We start from the raw sequence: 6,569 nt of genomic DNA on the forward strand, positions 1-6,569 counted from the left end.
TGTGTGTGTGTGTGTGTGTGTGTGTGTGTGTGTGTGTGTGTGTGTGTACGGGGTGAAACACCAAACCAATGTGCCAGGATTTGGACAATAAAGATGTATCTTAACTTAGCACGCCAGGTCTGTGCGCCACACACGGATGCGCCAATTTGACACATCAACGCAGAATCTGCTCTTGTCGGTGAACAGCAGCCTTTTCCAGTTTTCTGTTCCGCCAGTTTATGTGAGTCTGTGCCTACAGAAGCCAAGTCACAGCGGTGCTGAAGCCTATAATGGAGTGCACTCACGACCCGTCCCGTTTATCCGATGGTGTTCCTAGTGGTCTTGGTGGCTGTCAGAAACGGATCCATCCAGTACAAGCGCACTATGAGGCGATCCTGAGCTGCAGTTGTCGCCCTTGGTCTTCCTGCTCTGGGGAGATCACTGGTCACATTGGTGACGCGAAACCGTTTCTGTAGAGTGTAGATGGTGGACACAAGCAAGCATGTAAGAGTTGCCACATACTAAGAAAACTCACCAGACTGTAGTCCCCCAATAGACTCCAGACGGTTTTCAAATAAAAGTATCAGCATTTTGATACTGCTTTCGTTCCCAACTAAATTCCTTAGGGACTTCATAATGTGTAGACCACGCATACGTGACCTCATGAACGCAAACTCACTTCTCAAAGGATGTGGCAAGTGAGTACCCTTGAGCTATGGTAGTTGTTTAGTTATTTGTTGCATAAGCGACCAATCAGGGCATTGCATTGTACCAATGAGGTCAATCTAGCAGGTTAAACCGTGCTTCAATTGAACATGTACACAGTACTCACCAATGGAAACTTTCTCCAGCGCTTTAACAACGATAATAATTTTGCGTTTCTTTTGCCTCTAATTGTCTGAGTGTATTTTTATTTTTTTTTTCTTGAGGCTGTACTCGAGATTGCAAAAAATCAGTGAAAGTCCACACTCCAGACACCACCACCAAAAATTTATTCCTATTATATGTGAGGCTGCGTGGTGGAATCAGGCTCTCGTCAAAATAATCAAAGCGAAGAAACTTGCATTTTTCCGTAGGTTTGTGAATTTTTATCAAATTTTTTATTTTTGGCTCAACACCTTTCATGCCAATTAAAGAACTCATTTCTGCGTGGATTTTTCTGAAAAACGTTGATTAAAAGCACAAAAATGTAAATTTTCAGTTACCACGGACTCTTAAGCTAAGGAAATAACTAGACCTTTGGCTGCCATTTTCTCACTAATTTTACGTCTAAAAACAGGTGACCCCCACCTTCTTTCTCAAATATCTCGACTTGCATTCATATAAATACATATTTGTTTCTTACAAATAAAGACAAGTAAACAAGCTTAAAGATGATACTAATACCTCTACATGCCCAAAAATTGACGAGAGCCTGATTCCACCACGCTGCCTCACATATTGAAACTTCAACATGTTATTTTATAGTGTTACCTCTTTCTTTTCATTCTAAGAATATTCCATGGAAATTGGCTGACAGATGTTGAAGTTATTCCAAGAAGTTTAATATAGAGAAACCGCGTATTAAGAAAACAATCGATACAAAAAACCCAAAAGATATTTTATGAGAAAATGGTGGTGACTAACATCGCTGATATGTGACACGATAAGGCTAGTGGGGGTTCTTATGCGATGAAATAGTTGTAAGACAGGCTGAAGAAGCTTTGACTCACAGTCTGAAATGTTCATGACCCCCCCCCCCCCCCCCTTTCCCCCTCTTTAACCTAGTTATGAAATCATTCCTTTAATAATATAAGATGCAGCATTAACGAAATCTTTATTCAATATGAATTTTAAACCCATTTCATTTTCCTGACAGAAAATGATGAAATAGAAAAAAGAACTACACATCCAAACCAAAATAGAAATACTAAAGCAAAATAAAAAGCAAACACAACTGCCAAAATTACATCTCCTTTTATTTATTACACTTATGATCATCTGCAAAACGTGCAAAATATTTTCTTTAGAGGAATAAGTGTGTCTCATGGCTATATCATGAGTATGTCTAAAACAAAATAAACATACGAAATGTTCCAAAATTCATGGCAGAAAATAAGAGCAAATTACAACGGCAGAGTAATTTGGAGAAAGATCATTGGGGTAATTTGTTTGAGATAGAGGTTAATTTAGAAGAGAGAGAGGAGGGGAGGGAGAGAGATAGAGAGAAAGAGAGAGAGAGAGAGAGAGAGAGAGAGAGAGAGAGAGAGAGAGAGAGAGAGAGAGAAAGGAAGAAAGAGGAAGAGAGGGAGGGAGGGAGAGAGAGAGAGAGAGAGAGAGAGAGAGAGAGAGAGAGAGAGAGAGAGAGAGAGAGAGAGAGAGAGAGAGAGAATGCGGGTCTGATTAGGAGCCCTTACCAAAGAGGTACTGTTATCACAAGGATGGGGGGTTGGAGGGCGCTACTGGTAGGCCCTACTACTTCACTTTCCTTCTTACGTTCCTGTCCATCTGTCTTATCTTTCCCCAGCAGTAAATGACCATTATTGTGTCTTTATGCTTCTCTTTACTTAACAAACAAGCGAACCACAGCCATGTTTCCCATTAGCTTTGTAGATATATATTTATACAGAGAGAGAATATGGCCTAATTGTGCTGGCCGTATTTGGAAGTATACGACTTTTTCTCTGCCTGCAACCCCTCCTTATTCCCGTGATAATCTCGGGTGGCGACGACGATCTTCACACGGCACAGGTCATTCACCCTGGTCTTACAAGCCACTCCCGACCCCAGCACCCCCCACTGTCAATAACACACGAGTGTCCGATTTTCCCTGTGCTGAAAAATTGGCCAAGTGGAGGGAAGGATATCCCACCCTGCTCTGTATTGTTATAATAGTGATCATAGGAAGAAGAGGAAGAAGAAGTTAGTTTGTGTTAGTAAGAGTTTTACGGCACTTGCAACACGTTTAGGTCATATAAGTGCCGAAGATTAGAAGGAGAAGAGATAAAAACGATATATGTATGATAGGAAAAATTGGGCAAACCACACCAGAGCACCCACCAATCGACCATGGAAGAAGAAGAAGAAGAAGAAGAAGAAGAAGAAGAAGAAGAAGAAGAAGAAGAAGAAGAAGAAGAAGAAGAAGAAGAAGAAGAAGAAGACAATGTGCTAATAAGTGTAATAATAATTATCTCTATTTGTTTTTGTTATTATCCACACAGACCCTTGAACAGAATATTCTCGGCTTCTCGCGAAGCACTCGGCGCGAGGGGTCAAGTAATAAGCGGTAATAAAACCCGAACAAATTTACACGATCTTTCTCCGTCTATACCCGGAAACACTCCCACCTGGATGAAATCAAGGAAATTTGAATAAATTGCCTTTCACCAAGCCATAACGAATAGGTTTTTTACAAAGACCCAAAGTCATGCCCTTGACTGGGTTCTAAACATTAACCTTTTGGCTACACGTCCGACAGCCTAGATCTAATCACTATATCTAGACCATTTATTCACCCTTAAGTAGCCACCTTTTTTTGTGTTTATAAACACCGTCCGCTGTGCAGAAAAATGCAGCTTCAAAAGGAGTCAGACATAGATCTAGTATTATTATTTCGAAACAATCTAACTCTCTCTCTCTCTCTCTCTCTCTCTCTCTCTCTCTCTCTCTCTCTCTCTCTCACACACACACACACACACACACACACACACACACACACACACACACGCGCGCGCGCGCGCACGCACGCACGCACACACACACACACAGCACTCACACACATACACACTTAAACCATTCCCTATCCCCATCTCCAGACTCCCATATGAAACAAACGTACAAATTAGACAGACAGATGGTGAGACACAAATTAACACGATTACATCTCTCAACCATCCACCCACACCCCCCTGTACCCATCCCTATGTCACCCTCTGCCAAATCAACCACTCACCAAGATAAACTGCATCGTCTTCTGGTCCGTTCCCACCTAAAATTAACTCTTTTTTTTTTTAGTAGTGTCATATGAGCGCCAGAAGATTAGAGGTGTTACAAGAGAGTAACAAGCATAAAAAAGAAGGGGAGATAAGGACGACCTTTATGATGTTTGATAGGAAAGAAGAAGCAAACCACACCAGAGCATCCGCCAACAACCCACTAAAACTAAAAAGAGAAATAAATAAAAACAGAAGATAAAAAGAAAAGAAACTCAAAAATACCAGGAACAAAATGGAAGAAAATGCAAGTAATTAATGTATAGCTCTATCAACCATTAGTAGATTAATTCCAGATCAGTTCTCGTAAGCCTTAATGCAAAGTATAGGCCTGACGAGAGGTCTTCAAGTCACCCTCCGATGTCACCTCGCCACGCCAGTCATCAGTCAGTCAGTTAATCAAGACCAGCTGAGGTCAGTGAGCACTCAGTGAACAAACACACGAACACACACACACACACACACACACACACACACACACACACACACACACACACAGAGATACCCGCATACACATAATGCGCGCACACACATATGCCCGCGTACACACACGCGCGCTCACAAACACTCATACACACACACACACACACGCACACACACACACACACACACACACACACACACACACACACACACACACATACACACACAGTTAATCAAGAACACCTGGGGTCAGTGAACATTTTGTAAACAAACACACGAACACACACACATATATACACACACAAACACACATCTGCGCTCGCGCGCGCACACACACACACACACACGCACACACATAATATGCCCGCGTACACACACAGTGAATTAGTTAATCAAGAACACCTGGGGTCAGTGAGTACTCTGTGAAAACGTGCGCGCACACACACGCACAAACACACACAAATCCACACACACACACACACACACACACACACACACACACACACACACATACACACACACACACACACACAAACACACACACACATCCACATACACACACACGCACACAAACACACACACACACACAAACATACATATGCCTGCGTACACACATGCGCGTACACAAACACAAATACACATGCGCAAACACACACACATACACACACAAACACACACACACACACATGTCTGCGTACACACATGCGCGCACACAAACACTCATACGCACGTGTACACACTCAGTGAAGTAGTTAATAGACAACACCTGGGGTCAGTGAGCACTCTGTAAACAAACACACGAACACACACACATACATACACACACAAACACACAAACACACATGTGCGCGCGCACACACACTCACACACACACACACACACACACACACACACACATACACACCGTGAGTCAGTTAATCAAGAACACCTGAGGTCTGTGCACATGAGAATAATAATACAGTTGGGGGTATGGGGGGGTAGGTGAGGGGATGAATACATAATCTATGTATTAGCATGGCGTATTAGCCATATTATTATCACAGTATAGTAATTCATAAGAAAAGCCTTTTTTGCGATTGTGGCCTTCAGCAATGGTTTTCACTGGACCTAGTTTTACTGATTTATTGTGTTTACTTTTAACGTACAGCGTGTTTTGATTTGCAAGTCACGATACAGGTAATTTTTGGCTCGGTGCGGATTTATTAAAGCCACCTGTAAACAACATGAGTCGGGGTTTCACGATATAACGTCCATCTTTGACATTATGTCTAAACTAGGATGGTGAAGAGTCGGTGGTTGGCGGCCGAAGCCTATTCTTATCGATTTTGGACCACCAAGGGAACTTGAACGTGCGCAACTTGCACACGAGCCCTCCGAGATTTTTCGCCCTTGTCCGAGAAGGCTAGGTGTAGATCTTTCTTACCAGGAGACCAGGGATGTGGCTGAAAGACAGCAGTAAGAAGGAGCCACGGAGTAGCAGTAGAAAGACTGCGAAAAGAGTCAGAAGCCCAGAGGAGGGGGCAAAGAAGGTGAGGGGTGGGGGCAGAAAGAGGATACGACAGCAGACGCCAGAATATTGCGAGAGAGCAGGAAAGGAGGTGAAAGGAGACCATTTTAGAGAAGAAAATGTTTCGGTCACTACCCGGATTCGAACCCGGGAACTTTGAAAGAGAGGCGTACGCCTTGACCTTTAGGCCACGAGAGCCCCCTCTGGGCACTCTGGAGTGGTTCTCATCTTCCCTTTTTTGTGTCTGTTGCTCTCTTGTAAGACACTCTAAGATTGTGTTGTAAGTGCCGTAAACACTTATCAAAGTTAAATCTAAAAGGAGAGAAAAGGGAGTAAGAAATAGCCTGGATTTTATCAAATGTGTCTTTTGTGATTCGAACCAATGTCGACTGCACGGCAGCACAGAATGATACAAATGGAGCTAACCTATGCCCTTTTGAATATTTAGCGGTAAGCCAAAAGCTCAAGTGATGCAGTAATTTTCATGTTTACCTTTATTTTCTTCCAATCTTTCTTTCTTTCTTTCTTCCTGATACTTCTTTTATCATTCTTTGAAAGAAGTCTTTCTTTCCTTCGTTCTTCCTTTCTTTCGTTCTTTCTTCCTTTCTTTCTGATATTTCTTTCATCATTCTTTAAAAGGAAGCAAAAAATAAAAAAGGTATATTTTAAAGCAATTGATAAATGATAAA

The sequence above is a fragment of the Aplysia californica genome, unplaced genomic scaffold (assembly GCF_000002075.1).
Source record: "Aplysia californica isolate F4 #8 unplaced genomic scaffold, AplCal3.0 scaffold00334, whole genome shotgun sequence".
NCBI lineage: Eukaryota > Metazoa > Mollusca > Gastropoda > Aplysiida > Aplysiidae > Aplysia > Aplysia californica.